General features: G+C 37.3%; 1 protein-coding gene and 1 long non-coding RNA gene across 4 annotated transcripts in view; both read left to right on the forward strand.

The window, feature by feature from the left end:
* The window catches only part of CRYZ (crystallin zeta), a 228,218-nt gene that overhangs the window by 90,238 nt on the left and 122,957 nt on the right, over nt 1-15,023 (forward strand). The gene's annotated exons all lie outside the window — the stretch shown is intronic.
* LOC144797847 (uncharacterized) lies at nt 262-1,457 on the forward strand. Its single transcript, XR_013603477.1, has 3 exons — nt 262-660; nt 927-1,038; nt 1,150-1,457. It is a non-coding gene; the product is annotated as an uncharacterized LOC144797847 (long non-coding RNA).

Raw genomic sequence — 15,023 nt, forward strand, 5'->3', positions numbered from 1 at the left:
TAATTCTTTTTTAAATATCGGTCCCTCATAATCTTTCGAATTGTACGCACCAGACGGAAAAACAACAAATTGTGTATCCACAAGCACTTGAATAAATAAATAGAATTAAAACACCATTCATCCGATCGCCATGAAACTTTGGGAAGTTGTTGAGTACACTCCCGTGAAGGTTTCTGGCATAAAGATGTTTTAAATATCGGCCCCCATGGCCCTCATAATCTTTCGAATACTGATGTACGCACCAGACGGGAAAACAAAAAATCGTGTATCCACAAGTACTCGAATAAAAAATAGAATTAAAACGGCACTTTGAAATATTTTCCATATTAAAATTAATAAGTTTCAATAAAAATGACGCAATGTAAATTGAATGTTATCATAACGAGTTTCCTTTCTTCGGAGATCACAGCAACGCGCGACAGGTAAGCTAGTATTTTATAATAAAATATTCAAAATGAAGCCAATGTATGAAATGTACTGAAGCTATTTTTATATATATTTCTTTTAATGAACTATCAAAGTGTCTGTTTAAAATGGTAATAATACTAAATCCTATCATTTTTACTTAATTACAGCATACAGAAAATACTTCTGCCCATATCAATATTCAATTGAAAGAACAAACTAAACCAATATCAAAGAACGACATCTATGTTCAAGGTATATAAATTAATAATAACCTCATTAAACATGTGCATTTTTTTTAAATGATGAAAAACAAAATTGTGTACATTTCTGAAACTGATTCTTAACTGATACATCTGGGTTTTTTTTCTAAATTTTTTAAAAAAAACATTTGCTTTCAAAATTGCTTTTTATACAAAGTAATGACTTGTTACCTTGAATTAATGCACTATTTTAAATCCTATGAATCGGGATATAATAAATCTAAATTAAAATTATATATATATTTTATCCTACAACAGATATCAACATTTACAACAGAAGTCAATCAACGAAGAAAAAAACACTACCTTTAGAACACCTTCAAAAGAAAATCACCAGCATCTTCACTACATCCTACATCCATTACTAAAGGTAATTATTATTCAAAAATGAAAAGAAAAATAAATTAACCCCTTTTTCTCCATATAGACCAATATAGCAAAACGACAATATAAAATTAACAAAAAAATTCTTATCTTACAGCCCAAATGTTTGAAAAGTCAACGAACCTACCAGAAAACCAACCTAATCCATCGAAACAAAGAAGAAACCAACCAAAAAGGTGAAAAAACTTAAACCAATTTTGCAAAGAATATTTCTATCAACAGGAAAAATCAAAAAAATCAGAACATCAAGCAAGCATATAATGTTTCATGTATCAGTTTTTAAGCAACTGTTCAAAAAAATTAGACCCATAAAAATGATAACACATAATATAATAGTAATTCTGACAATTTATTTTTGTATTTCTTATCATTTCAGATAATGTCAATGAATAAGACAACCCATTATATTACATCCAGCAAAGGAAACCGACTTCTTAAGCATGCAGGGTACATGTATTGCAAGGAGAGAATAACAGAACCAAGGAGACATTGGAGGTGTGTGCAATACTACTCAATCCATTGCACAGGCGGAGCGGTTACTCTGGGTGACAGTTGTAAAAACAACAGAGCATAACCACTCTGCCTCTGCAATGGAGATTGAGGTGAGAGAAACAATAAATGAAATGAAAGATATTGCAAGCACCTCCAATGAATCCTCTGGTTCCATTTTGAGGGAGGTTGCCCAGCATGTCCTTAGTCATGTTGCTAGCAGTATGCGCGTCATACCCAATCTGAGAAGAATTATCCAACGCAAAAAACAGGCAAGTAACCCTCAAAGAGTTACCCCTCAAACATACTCTGACATTCTTATTCCTCCTGAACTCTGTTTCTCTATCTAACGAACCTTTCGTACTGAATGACAACAAAAACTCTCAAAAACGAATACTTCTCTTTAGCACACCCCGTAATCTAGCAAAGTTAGAGAATAGTGATGTTTGGATGATGGATGGGACGTTTAAAAGCATGCCCCATCCATTCACCCAAATATAAACTATTCATGCAAAAATTAACAATACAGTAGTCCCCTTAGTATACAGTTTGCTACCTGATAAACAATCCACTACTTACACTGAACTTTTAACAGTGTTAAAATCCAAAACATCAAACAAAAGTCCTAGGAAAATTATTATTGATTTTGAATTCGCAATGATAAAATGTTATTTCTAAAACGTACACAGATACCCAAATTCAAGGATGTTTTTTCCATTTTTCCCAGGCATTTTGGCGTAAGATACAAAAACATCCTTAGTAGTGGATTACGTATCGGATAGCAAACTGCAATTCAAATAAAAAAACGAAGTGCACTTTGCTTTGTTCCTCCTGATAGTGTAGACGAGTACTGCACTGCAATTACAGAATCTGACTTTTACACATCAAACGAAGAAAAATTGCCACCCTTACTAAATTACTTTGAAGACACATGGATTGGGCATCTAAGCAGGTCGGGTCGCAGGAGGAATCCACGTTTCCATGTGGAGTAGTGGAACTGCTACTCGAGCTGCTTAGAAGGAGGAGCAAAGACAAACAATGCCATAGAGGGATGGCACAACTCCTTCAACCACACAATTGGCAAACCTCACCCCAACTTTTATCATTTTTTGGAAACTTTGAGGAAGGAGCAAAGCTTACAAGAAATGAGAATGTCCCAAGCATTAACAGGTAGTCTAAACCCACGCAGTTCTAAAAGGTCAAAGGAAATGTCTGATAGACTATTGGGTGCATTACAACAATTCTCGTTGTGTGTGGCTTCAGACTACCTGGATAATGTTGCACACATTCTACATTACTAACTCTACCTACTCTATTACTTTCCTGTTTTGCCCTAAATTATAAAAATAGACTTTTAAATTGGCATTTTTCAAAACATTTTTTTTAAAATTAAAGTCGGGTCCCCTTACCTTAGATGTCTTCTTTTTTTCTTTATTTTTCTTTAATATTCCAATCCATCGCAATCTTTTCCATGCTTGTTTTTTCCCAAATTGGAATCCACATAACAAAAACGCCTTCGAAAAATCTTCTTTTTCAAACTCCAATTCCCCCCAAAAAAACATTCCAAATAATTGGCACTCCATTCCAAAAATGAATCCTTCCGAAAAAGATCGAATTACAAAAAAAATTCCCAAAAATATTTCTTCTCCAAATCCAAATTTTCTCGAATCCCAAAAAAAATAGAAAAAACTATCCATCTTCTTTGTTCGTAAAGAAATCTAAACCATCGAAATCCTCAGTTGTTTTAAAATATTCCTTGGCAATAAAAACAAAATAACATTGAAGTCCTCTTTGAATCCAAAATTCCCCCCCAAAAATCTGGTTTCCCAAAATTAAATCCATTCTTCGTAAATCGATCTTCTTCTTTCTCCGGTCTTCTCTAAAAAAAAAAATCTCTTTGCCTTTCTTAGATCAAATCTCATATTTTACAGTTAATTAAATGTACTACATCCTATTTAACAAACACTTTTTGAAACAATCAGTTCACACGTGACCCGACGTGGGCATACACTAGCAACAAGTTCGGAGACATGCTAAAAATATACCAACTATACATATAATATACTTATCTAAACTTCCCTCTTCTCTCCTTGCAATAAATGTCACTCACATCTCACACCATCATTTACAATTGTAAATACGTTTTTAAAGTTTCTTACCTGAGCGCAGGTCTCCTTGCTTCTGCTCTGTCCGGCGACGCTCCTCAAAATAGCTGCCTTCGTGATTCACGTATACGCGAATAAGTCATCTGGAGCTAGTGAAAAAGGACAATTTATGTACTATTTATTGTTAAGATTAATTTATTTTCTAACTAAAATGTTATTTATAAATAAAGGTTACCGATATGTTAAAAAAATGTTTTTTATAATTTTTTTCAAAATATCTAAATTGTAAATTAAGTATTTTAATAAATAAACTAAATAATACATTCACGCATTGTAAGTATTCTTTTTTTAAAATTCAAATTAAAAATTTACTAGTTATGTATAATAATATTCTTACCTTTAGGATGCTCCAATAGGCTTCTTTTTCCTCCCGCCTTACTCTTACAATGACTTCAAAAAAGATAAACGCGGCAATCACCTAGACATCTATGGAAATAAACGAAGGACATTTCTTTACATTGAAATCAATATAAAGCGTGGTAACTTTTTTAAAATATTTTTTTAAGTAGTTAATTATTATCTTATTTTTTTAAACATATATATTTAAAGATCTTTTTTTAATATTTTTTTACAAGAGTTTACATTTTTTTAAAGAATATTATTATTTTTAAATAAATACAAGTAATTTAGAAATGTACTATTAGGAGTATTAATTACTATTCTTACTCCAGGGTTGTGTATTATTAAGGTAAATGTTGGATAGTGTAGGGGTTAAAATTACTATTCTAACTCCAGGGGGGTGTAATAGTAGGGTAAGTTTTGGATAGTGCAGGGGTTACAATTACTATTCTTATTTCTTCCTTCCAATCCAAGCTATTTTGTTTGGCCATGGTGACGGTTTCTTTTAACACATGGTTGAAGCGTTCTACCATGCTTTCTCTCTGGATGATAAAATGAACATCTCTTATGTTTGGAGCATTTCTCCAAACATTCTTCCATCTCTTTTGAAACTTGTTGTACTCCATTGTCAGTTAACAAGACACTCTGTATGCCCTCTCTCTGAAACACCTCCTTAAGAAAGGGTACAACATGTCTAGTCTCAATGCCTTTAGATATTTTCAATTCTGACCACCTTGAATACATGTCCATGAGGACCAGAACATAGACTACACACCCATTACCTTGTATGGGCCCCAATATATCTAGGGCTACTTCTTCCCATGTTTTTTTGGATGGTCCCTGATCACCATGTGCTGTACTTTGGATTTCACGCTTTTTTTCACTCATAACACATGGAATGCATTCCCTCGCCAACCATTCTACTTGCACATCCATACCAGGCCACCAGTAGGTCAACCTGAGTCTCTCTTGGGTCTTAGATATGCCCTGGTGACCCGCATGAGCCAAAACCAAAAGCTCCTGGTGAAAAGAAACAGGAGGAAGTAGTCTGGTACCTCTAAACAAAGGTCCATTACTCTCAGAGAGCTCATTTCTAACATTCCAATACTTTTCACCAACACCCTTAACTTTGGAATGCCAACCTTCCCTCAGTAAACTGACAACTGCTTGTACTTCCTTGTCCACTGCACATGCATCACACCACCTCTCCTCCTTGAGACAATCGCATTCAATCTTAAATACCCATTCATCCTCCTCACTATTGTCAAGACACTCCTCTCCTTCAGTACTTTCAACTAATCTTGAAAGTGTATCAGCCACCTTATTCTTTACACCAGGTAAGTATTTTATCTGAAAGTTGTACTCCTGCCACACAACAACCCATTTGGATATTCTTCCAGACACTGTATCAATGCCCTTTTTAAAATATTTCATATATAGGTGTGTGGTCTGTGCGAACCTCAAACTTCGTCCCACAGAATAGATTTTACGACTGCCCAGTGAACTGCCAGAGCCTCCCTCTCAATGACGGAGTAGCATAGCTCTGCCCCATGGAGACTGCGCAAGAGACACAGAATGACATTTTCTGAACCCCTTAGACTCTTATTGTAATACCTCTCCTAACCCTTTCATGCTTGCATCAGTGATTAAGACTGAATATCCAGAAGGGTCAAAACCTCTTAATTTGGGAGTCTTGCCCAACATTTCCTTCATTTCTTTAAATTCTGTTTCACATGTTTCAGTCCATGCAAATTCAACACCTTTGCATAACACATCTCTGCAAACACATTAACAAATTTGCTGTAGTATTCTGCCATTCCAAGAAATGTCATGAGTTCATCCTTATTGGTAGGGGATGCTAATTTCTATATAGCATTCACTAAATCACTCTTGGGTGTTACCCATTCACCAGTTATTGTGTGGCCTAAGTAATCTATTAAAGTCTTCTTAAACGTGTAATTGTCTAGCCTAATACCTGTCTTACTCTCACATCGTGTTCTTCACTGTCTTTGTCAAAAATCAATACATCGTCTTGGTAAATCTTTACACCCTTCTGTCTCTTCAAACCCTCATCAAGGGTTCTTTGAAACACGGAGGCTTGCCGACACCAACCCAAATGGTAATCTAACAAATCTGTAGGTGCCGAAAGGTGTTATGAAAGAGGTAAGGTCCCTAGATGTTTCATCAAGCATAATTTGATTGTAGGGTGATTTAAGATCTACGGTAGAGAAGACCTTGGCACCCTTCAACAGCATTAGCATATCGGAGATGTTAGGGAGAGGATATTTATCAACTACTACTTGTTTATTTAACTCTCTGAAGTCCACACATAGGCACAGACTACCATTAGCATTCCTAGCAGCCACTACTGGAGCCAACCACTGTGTTCCCTCTACTTCCTAAATGATTCCATCAGCTTTAATTTTTTCCAATTCCAACATCATCTCCTCCTTTACAGCAAATGGCACACCACATACCTTTCCTGTTTGGCCCCATTTACCAATCGTATACTGGGAATGTAGCCACAAAGACACCCAAGTTCATTCCTAAACACCCTTGGAAACTCCTTTTTTAACATTTGAGAATGTGTCATCTGAACCTTCATGTATATTCACCTCTTTTATTTGAAACCCCTCTTTCAAAATAATGGGGGGGGGGGGTTCACTATTGGGATCAAGGATCACACCAAGATCTCTCTGGGTAAATCAGCTCAGAATGCTATCACCCTTTTGTGATACGTAGATCTTGGCAGAGGTATATCTTCCTTCATATTCAAATAAACCCCCAAAATAGCCGAATAGTTTTTATAGGTTCTCCACCATAAGCACACGGCCTAATGTCATGTTTTAAAATTTTTATTTTGTCTTTGAGGTTGTATAGATACAATTATTTTGAGACAATGGTAATTTTTGCCCCCGAATCAAACAACACCTTTGTTTTACTCCCTTCCACCCTTACCTCTTCCAATGGACCTATCTTTTCATTAGCTGTCACTTGTGAAACAATTTGACCACAATCAAAATCAGTACACTCATCACTGTCACCGTTCTATTCAATTCTGACTCCATTAACATTTCCCCTTAACGTTTTAGCTTTATAAACTGCAGCTAAATTCCCCGTTTTTTTTACAATTTGAGCAGGTAGATTTGAGTGCAGGACACTTCTTGTCATTGGCAAATGAACACATTTCCCACATCTTTAGCATTTAGGTTGATAAGTTCCTTTCAACCTTATGATTGGTTTCTTTCTTTTGGTTTTTCTCCTTGGAGGAACTTTTCACTAAGTGGACTACATCACCCTTAGATTCTTCTCTCGTGATAACCTCTACACATTTCAAAGACTCTGATTGGGCATCTAAGCAGGTCGGGTCGCAGGAGGAATCCACGTTTCCATGTGGAGTAGTGGAACTGCTACTCGAGCTGCTTAGAAGGAGGAGCAAAGACAAACAATGCCATAGAGGGATGGCACAACTCCTTCAACCACACAATTGGCAAACCTCACCCCAACTTTTATCATTTTTTGGAAACTTTGAGGAAGGAGCAAAGCTTACAAGAAATGAGAATGTCCCAAGCATTAACAGGTAGTCTAAACCCACGCAGTTCTAAAAGGTCAAAGGAAATGTCTGATAGACTATTGGGTGCATTACAACAATTCTCGTTGTGTGTGGCTTCAGACTACCTGGATAATGTTGCACACATTCTACATTACTAACTCTACCTACTCTATTACTTTCCTGTTTTGCCCTAAATTATAAAAATAGACTTTTAAATTGGCATTTTTCAAAACATTTTTTTTAAAATTAAAGTCGGGTCCCCTTACCTTAGATGTCTTCTTTTTTTCTTTATTTTTCTTTAATATTCCAATCCATCACAATCTTTTCCATGCTTGTTTTTTCCCAAATTGGAATCCACATAACAAAAACGCCTTCGAAAAATCTTCTTTTTCAAACTCCAATTCCCCCCAAAAAAACATTCCAAATAATTGGCACTCCATTCCAAAAATGAATCCTTCCGAAAAAGATCGAATTACAAAAAAAATTCCCAAAAATATTTCTTCTCCAAATCCAAATTTTCTCGAATCCCAAAAAAAATAGAAAAAACTATCCATCTTCTTTGTTCGTAAAGAAATCTAAACCATCGAAATCCTCAGTTGTTTTAAAATATTCCTTGGCAATAAAAACAAAATAACATTGAAGTCCTCTTTGAATCCAAAATTCCCCCCCAAAAATCTGGTTTCCCAAAATTAAATCCATTCTTCGTAAATCGATCTTCTTCTTTCTCCGGTCTTCTCTAAAAAAAAAAATCTCTTTGCCTTTCTTAGATCAAATCTCATATTTTACAGTTAATTAAATGTACTACATCCTATTTAACAAACACTTTTTGAAACAATCAGTTCACACGTGACCCGACGTGGGCATACACTAGCAACAAGTTCGGAGACATGCTAAAAATATACCAACTATACATATAATATACTTATCTAAACTTCCCTCTTCTCTCCTTGCAATAAATGTCACTCACATCTCACACCATCATTTACAAGTGTAAATACGTTTTTAAAGTTTCTTACCTGAGCGCAGGTCTCCTTGCTTCTGCTCTGTCCGGCGACGCTCCTCAAAATAGCTGCCTTCGTGATTCACGTATACGCGAATAAGTCATCTGGAGCTAGTGAAAAAGGACAATTTATGTACTATTTATTGTTAAGATTAATTTATTTTCTAACTAAAATGTTATTTATAAATAAAGGTTACCGATATGTTAAAAAAATGTTTTTTATAATTTTTTTCAAAATATCTAAATTGTAAATTAAGTATTTTAATAAATAAACTAAATAATACATTCACGCATTGTAAGTATTCTTTTTTTAAAATTCAAATTAAAAATTTACTAGTTATGTATAATAATATTCTTACCTTTAGGATGCTCCAATAGGCTTCTTTTTCCTCCCGCCTTACTCTTACAATGACTTCAAAAAAGATAAACGCGGCAATCACCTAGACATCTATGGAAATAAACGAAGGACATTTCTTTACATTGAAATCAATATAAAGCGTGGTAACTTTTTTAAAATATTTTTTTAAGTAGTTAATTATTATCTTATTTTTTTAAACATATATATTTAAAGATCTTTTTTTAATATTTTTTTACAAGAGTTTACATTTTTTTAAAGAATATTATTATTTTTAAATAAATACAAGTAATTTAGAAATGTACTATTAGGAGTATTAATTACTATTCTTACTCCAGGGTTGTGTATTATTAAGGTAAATGTTGGATAGTGTAGGGGTTAAAATTACTATTCTTACTCCAGGGGGGTGTAATAGTAGGGTAAGTTTTGGATAGTGCAGGGGTTACAATTACTATTCTTATTTCTTCCTTCCAATCCAAGCTATTTTGTTTGGCCATGGTGACGGTTTCTTTTAACACATGGTTGAAGCGTTCTACCATGCTTTCTCTCTGGATGATAAAATGAACATCTCTTATGTTTGGAGCATTTCTCCAAACATTCTTCCATCTCTTTTGAAACTTGTTGTACTCCATTGTCAGTTAACAAGACACTCTGTATGCCCTCTCTCTGAAACACCTCCTTAAGAAAGGGTACAACATGTCTAGTCTCAATGCCTTTAGATATTTTCAATTCTGACCACCTTGAATACATGTCCATGAGGACCAGAACATAGACTACACACCCATTACCTTGTATGGGCCCCAATATATCTAGGGCTACTTCTTCCCATGTTTTTTTGGATGGTCCCTGATCACCATGTGCTGTACTTTGGATTTCACGCTTTTTTTCACTCATAACACATGGAATGCATTCCCTCGCCAACCATTCTACTTGCACATCCATACCAGGCCACCAGTAGGTCAACCTGAGTCTCTCTTGGGTCTTAGATATGCCCTGGTGACCCGCATGAGCCAAAACCAAAAGCTCCTGGTGAAAAGAAACAGGAGGAAGTAGTCTGGTACCTCTAAACAAAGGTCCATTACTCTCAGAGAGCTCATTTCTAACATTCCAATACTTTTCACCAACACCCTTAACTTTGGAATGCCAACCTTCCCTCAGTAAACTGACAACTGCTTGTACTTCCTTGTCCACTGCACATGCATCACACCACCTCTCCTCCTTGAGACAATCGCATTCAATCTTAAATACCCATTCATCCTCCTCACTATTGTCAAGACACTCCTCTCCTTCAGTACTTTCAACTAATCTTGAAAGTGTATCAGCCACCTTATTCTTTACACCAGGTAAGTATTTTATCTGAAAGTTGTACTCCTGCCACACAACAACCCATTTGGATATTCTTCCAGACACTGTATCAATGCCCTTTTTAAAATATTTCATATATAGGTGTGTGGTCTGTGCGAACCTCAAACTTCGTCCCACAGAATAGATTTTACGACTGCCCAGTGAACTGCCAGAGCCTCCCTCTCAATGACGGAGTAGCATAGCTCTGCCCCATGGAGACTGCGCAAGAGACACAGAATGACATTTTCTGAACCCCTTAGACTCTTATTGTAATACCTCTCCTAACCCTTTCATGCTTGCATCAGTGATTAAGACTGAATATCCAGAAGGGTCAAAACCTCTTAATTTGGGAGTCTTGCCCAACATTTCCTTCATTTCTTTAAATTCTGTTTCACATGTTTCAGTCCATGCAAATTCAACACCTTTGCATAACACATCTCTGCAAACACATTAACAAATTTGCTGTAGTATTCTGCCATTCCAAGAAATGTCATGAGTTCATCCTTATTGGTAGGGGATGCTAATTTCTATATAGCATTCACTAAATCACTCTTGGGTGTTACCCATTCACCAGTTATTGTGTGGCCTAAGTAATCTATTAAAGTCTTCTTAAACGTGTAATTGTCTAGCCTAATACCTGTCTTATTCTCACATCGTGTTCTTCACTGTCTTTGTCAAAAATCAATACATCGTCTTGGTAAATCTTTACACCCTTCTGTCTCTTCAAACCCTCATCAAGGGTTCTTTGAAACACGGAGGCTTGCCGACACCAACCCAAATGGTAATCTAACAAATCTGTAGGTGCCGAAAGGTGTTATGAAAGAGGTAAGGTCCCTAGATGTTTCATCAAGCATAATTTGATTGTAGGGTGATTTAAGATCTACGGTAGAGAAGACCTTGGCACCCTTCAACAGCATTAGCATATCGGAGATGTTAGGGAGAGGATATTTATCAACTACTACTTGTTTATTTAACTCTCTGAAGTCCACACATAGGCACAGACTACCATTAGCATTCCTAGCAGCCACTACTGGAGCCAACCACTGTGTTCCCTCTACTTCCTAAATGATTCCATCAGCTTTAATTTTTTCCAATTCCAACATCATCTCCTCCTTTACAGCAAATGGCACACCACATACCTTTCCTGTTTGGCCCCATTTACCAATCGTATACTGGGAATGTAGCCACAAAGACACCCAAGTTCATTCCTAAACACCCTTGGAAACTCCTTTTTTAACATTTGAGAATGTGTCATCTGAACCTTCATGTATATTCACCTCTTTTATTTGAAACCCCTCTTTCAAAATAATGGGGGGGGGGGGTTCACTATTGGGATCAAGGATCACACCAAGATCTCTCTGGGTAAATCAGCTCAGAATGCTATCACCCTTTTGTGATACGTAGATCTTGGCAGAGGTATATCTTCCTTCATATTCAAATAAACCCCCAAAATAGCCGAATAGTTTTTATAGGTTCTCCACCATAAGCACACGGCCTAATGTCATGTTTTAAAATTTTTATTTTGTCTTTGAGGTTGTATAGATACAATTATTTTGAGACAATGGTAATTTTTGCCCCCGAATCAAACAACACCTTTGTTTTACTCCCTTCCACCCTTACCTCTTCCAATGGACCTATCTTTTCATTAGCTGTCACTTGTGAAACAATTTGACCACAATCAAAATCAGTACACTCATCACTGTCACCGTTCTATTCAATTCTGACTCCATTAACATTTCCCCTTAACGTTTTAGCTTTATAAACTGCAGCTAAATTCCCCGTTTTTTTTACAATTTGAGCAGGTAGATTTGAGTGCAGGACACTTCTTGTCATTGGCAAATGAACACATTTCCCACATCTTTAGCATTTAGGTTGATAAGTTCCTTTCAACCTTATGATTGGTTTCTTTCTTTTGGTTTTTCTCCTTGGAGGAACTTTTCACTAAGTGGACTACATCACCCTTAGATTCTTCTCTCGTGATAACCTCTACACATTTCAAAGACAGCTATATCTGTTTTGCCGTTATTACCACCTCATCTGAGGAGGGATCATCTCTTTGCCACAAATCATCCCTGTCTTTTTCCATATTACATCCAAGCATGAATTGGTCCCTTACCCTTTCTTCAATTAAAGCACCAAACTTGCATGAAAATGCTAATTTTCTTAAAGCAGTGACATCATTTTCTACCGATTTCCCCATCACTTTGAGTTCTACGCCCCAAATGACAGCCCTCTAAAATGGTGCTCACTTTAGGTAGATAATGTCTATCAAGTTTCAAGATACAAATTTCATATTCATTCAGATTTTCACCCACAATCTCAGGTAGATGGTCAAACACTTCTTGACCCTCCAAACCAAGACAATGTAGGAGAAGAGCTGTTTTCCTCTCTGCACTCAGAGAGGTACCGCAAACCTTTGCTTATCTTTCAAACACTTTTCTCCATTTTTGCCACTTAATGGGAGGATCTCCTGGTGACATTAGGAAAAACCGAGGTGCTGTTACATTTTGCATAGTGAGTAAAAATATACTAATAACACGATAATAAAATATACTGTTCAACTCAACAAAGACTCGTGGTAACCAGAACTGAAATACAGCTCCACTCGGAGTTGTTGTAGGAATTAATAACAAGTTGAAAAAGTAAGTATTATCACCTCCTGTGCAAAAGCATTATGTAAATAAAGATTCAATAATTGGTGTATCTCACCATTGTAAAAATATTGTGAGTAGATAGTCATATTAAAAAGAAACCACACTCTACATCAAAGAGTACCTCAATGGTTAGCAACCGCTGTAAATGGATTGAGTGTGCGCATCAGACGAGACTGTGCGCATCACTGAGCTTAGACTAGATGCAGGATCAGCAGTTAACAGGAAATCAGTAAACAAGAATGCGCATCGGAGAGAAGTGTGTGCATCACTGAGGTTTGACTGGATGTAGGATGAGCGGTAACAAGGAAGTCAGGAAATCATCAAGTGAGTGTGCGCATCACTGAAATAGAAATAATTGAAAATACAGATGTATTGAGCATGCGAATGTCCTTAGCGTAGTAACTTCCCGATCCAAAAGGGCGTCCACATCATGTAAATTACGTGGGACGTGTGGTCTAGATGTATGATTAACGGAGAACATGACGTGCACAGATGAAAAGCTTCACAGATAGTTCACTGCAGAATTCTGCTTTGTGAGTTGTGTGCTGCAGGGTTCCAGTGACTTGTCTAGTGAGGTGAGTGTGATGAATGACATGCACCTCTGTGTGCTTTTTGTTTAAGTAGACAATATCGGGATGAGCTTGCGCCGTTCACTCCCAATCCCATTATTATATGAAATGTTGGGGTGAATTTGCGTGTTGAGTGCTCCCAATCCCGTAAACATAACAGAATAGCAGTGGCCAATGTCTGAGCAAGTTTGCCCTAGTAACAGCCTTATAACATAAAGCCAATAAACCCAAAGCAGGAGGGTAACTTGACTTTGAGTTTCCGCAATGCGTCCACCACAAAATAATTGTTTGTAAAGTAAAGAAGGAAGTCTCAAAACTCACATGAGATGTTTTCCAGTGCGGACATCTCTCAGCCAAGTAACATGTAAATCCAGAGATTGATCGTGAACGATGTTGAAACCCTGATCCTTATCTGAAATGCTGAAATGTGATCCCTCGCTCGTCGCCAGTGTAAGATCGGTATCACTCAAGAACCAGGAGACTCCAATAAGGTAGAAGAAGTTTATTCCAGATTCAAAGGTCCCATCCATCAGCATCAGCTCCCCTGCATCACCTGCTTCAACCTCCCAACATTCTGTTCCCCAAGGTTCCATCACCATGGTATCACTCAGGTGAATACCACAATACCACACTGACCAGGTCCGGAAACAAGGCAATGTCACGCCCCAAAATCATGACGCCATTGCTAGAGGACTTAGTTTAGCCCAACTAGTCTCTGCATCAGGGTCACCAAAACACCCGCTGCAGAAAGAGTCCCTGGGTCCCTGGCTTCTGTTGCTATTTTTGTGTCCTCAACAGGCTGGCAGCAAGGTGACATGGACTATACAGGGTGGTGCCACTGATCACGCCTCCCCAATGTCCTTCATCTCAATTGTTCTCTCTCTCCGGCTTTTACAATTCTCTGGTGCTCTGTACCTCCGCCTCCCCTCCCCATGCCCTGCTCCCTCCCTTCTTGGCCTTGCTTTTCCACTGCTTAGCTGTCCTTTCTGAGATCCTTCAATCTTTGCCATTCCCTTGAGTCTTCACCTCGCCCTCTGTGGTCTTGTTTCTGACTGCAGTTGTTCTTCTCTGGCCTTTCTAGTTCTTAGTTATTTCTTGATTTTATTGGTTATGGATTTTGTCCCAGCCCTTGGTGGGGATTTGTTGTCGGACATGTTACACTTTCTCCTTAGTTTTGCTTTTAAAAATAGCACAGATGGTACTATTATATTGAGGTGGAGGGCACTCACAGCAAGCTAACATGGGTTATCCAGACATGGCATTTCACCTTCGTGAATAACCAACTTCAAGGCACGGTAGTGCGTGGAGGGATGTTTTCTCTTCTCCAACCACGTCATGCCCCACTTCTCTGCATACAATTTTAAAATCCGGAATATCCAGGGGATGGGTCCCCCAGGTAAACGTCATCTGATTAACTCATACCTCACCACACTCATTCCCACATCGGAATCCTACAAGAAACAAATCTCACCGTGGCTGAGGGACAGTGCCTGTGGGCACGGT

This window comes from Lissotriton helveticus, chromosome 1_2 (genome assembly GCF_964261635.1).
Source record: "Lissotriton helveticus chromosome 1_2, aLisHel1.1, whole genome shotgun sequence".
Lineage (NCBI taxonomy): Eukaryota > Metazoa > Chordata > Amphibia > Caudata > Salamandridae > Lissotriton > Lissotriton helveticus.